This window comes from Bison bison, unplaced genomic scaffold (genome assembly GCF_000754665.1).
Source record: "Bison bison bison isolate TAMUID 2011002044 unplaced genomic scaffold, Bison_UMD1.0 scf7180017857661, whole genome shotgun sequence".
NCBI lineage: Eukaryota > Metazoa > Chordata > Mammalia > Artiodactyla > Bovidae > Bison > Bison bison.
Window position 1 is genome coordinate 146249 of NW_011488234.1, and position 1996 is coordinate 148244.

At 64.7% G+C, this 1996-nt stretch overlaps 1 long non-coding RNA gene across 2 annotated transcripts in view; it reads left to right on the forward strand.

The window, feature by feature from the left end:
- The window catches only part of LOC105003720, a 3084-nt gene extending 1088 nt beyond the window's left edge, over window positions 1-1996 (forward strand). Inside the window, exons 1-3 of one of the 2 annotated variants that reach the window (XR_827146.1) lie at window positions 12-1138; window positions 1473-1845; window positions 1932-1996. This is a non-coding gene — a long non-coding RNA (uncharacterized LOC105003720). The other variant, XR_827147.1, reaches the window with a different exon arrangement.

Here is a 1996-nt window from a genome sequence, read left to right on the forward strand (position 1 = left end):
ACGGCTCCTGGCAGGCCCCCGTGCCCCCCCCCGCTGGGAGGGAGCCTGTGCTTCCCCCGTTTGTGAGGAAGTCCCAGCCCAGCCAAGGCAGGGGCTCCAGCCGACCCTGGGTCCACGCTGGGCCCCCCCCGTGCAGAAGGAGTCGGGGGAGCTCGTCCCCGCAAAGCCTCACGGGCCCTGTGGGCAGGGAGGGGGCCTGAAGGAGGCCAGTGCGTCCACTCACAGGGAGGAGGGAGAGGACTGGATGCCTAGTGAGAACCTGCCTGGCGCCAGGGAGCAGGTGCCCGAGGCCCGGGAGCCAGGAGGCTGTCCTTGAAGGCTCTGAAGCTTGGGCTTCACTGTCCCGCCCCGCAGCCCAGGTCACTGTGGAGCTTTCTGTGTCGAGAGGTGTGTATGCGTAGCTGCTGCTGTCTGGCGGGCGGTGGTCCCGCCCTGCGTGGGAGAGAAAGGCCGCCTGTGGGTTGGTGGGGGTTGCCTTGGAGAACCGACGGACAATGCGGACGAAAGTCTGTGGTCTGAAGATGAGAAATGCACAGGACCTGGAAGGAAGGCCGCCCGAGAGCAGCCTGAGCCCTGCGTCCCCTCTGTGTCGGCACCTTGGCCTCGAGTGCTTTGCTCTTGCTGCATCCAGGCTGGGAGTGAGGCCCAGTCAGGCTGCCGGGCACTCACGACCCCCGGCCCCTCGGAGCCTCAGTACGGGCTGAGTCCGGCTGTACACAGCCCCCGTCTGTACGTGGCGGCCTTGTCCCCGAGGACCTGGGAACCAGGCCAGCTCCTGGGCCCAGGAAGGGCGTCAGGGGCGCTGCCCACCCTGGGCCGTCGGGTGTCCCTGGGGCAAAGGAAGTTCAGTCCAGGCCATGCCCGGTGCTCTGCGGCTTCCGCAAGACAGCTGGGGCAGAGGCAGTGCTTCCGAGGCCAGAGTTACACGTTAACTCATCCTGTTCTTGTTTAACTTGCTCCTGGGGATGGCGGCAGCCTCTGACCCGTCCTGGCGCCCTGACTGACCAGCCACAAGGACAGAGAGTGAATCTTGCTCAGCCCTTGGGGGATCAGTCTGCTCGGCCAAGGAGCCCCGTGGCGCTGTGGGTAGCACCAGTGTCCAGCCTGCCTCGAGGAGGCCCCGGCCAGACCATGGCAGGTAGACGGTCAGAGAGGGGTGGGCACGGGCTCCACTCCACTTCCTGCCCCAGGCTGGCTCCACACTGCAGTGTGGTTAAGATGGGCCCTCCCCATCTCCTGCTCACGGGGGGTCAGTAAAGCCCAGGGATACTGGGAGTGGGCACCGGTGGGGGCCACTGGGGATCAGGTGGGTAGATGTGGGCTAGTGGGAGACCTCACTGCCAAGACGATGGCTTTCTTCTCTGACTGCCGGCTTGGGCTCATCACCCCAATTTAAAGACAGGTCTCAGGGAGGTGAGAATGCTTGCCCATGGCCAGAAATAGAGGGTCCTGGAACTCTAACTTTCTACCAGGTTGAAGGTGCTGGCATGTCCAACCCAAGTCTCCCAAATCACCACTGTCCAGCTGAGGGGCCAGGGCCGAGACGTCACAGAGTGGGCCACAGGTGCACACAGAGCATGTGTGCTGGCTCCTGTCCTGGGCACACAGGCAGCTAGGTGGGTCCTGCTGGGCTGGGCTGGGGGTGGACCTCAGCCATGACTCTGGCCACTGCCCTCCACACTGACATCCTCTCTGAGGACAGGGCAGCCACGTCCAGGGCAGGCAGAACACGTAAGAACTAGCCGCTGCTGGGAGAAGACGTGCCAAGGGCCGGGCCCTGTCCCCCTGGGACTTGTGGATGGACACGGTGTGGTTACCGAGCAGCACGTGCCACTGGCCTCCGTGGTATTTTCCTGGCCCACCGACCATCTGTGCACAGTGGGAGGCTGGCATCACAGGCACGGGTAACCCACTGGGTCCTCTTTCTGCAGGAGCCTGCGACAAGGCCCCTGACTTCCTGTCCCCGTCTGGAAACCAGGTCCTGGGGCTTGCCCTG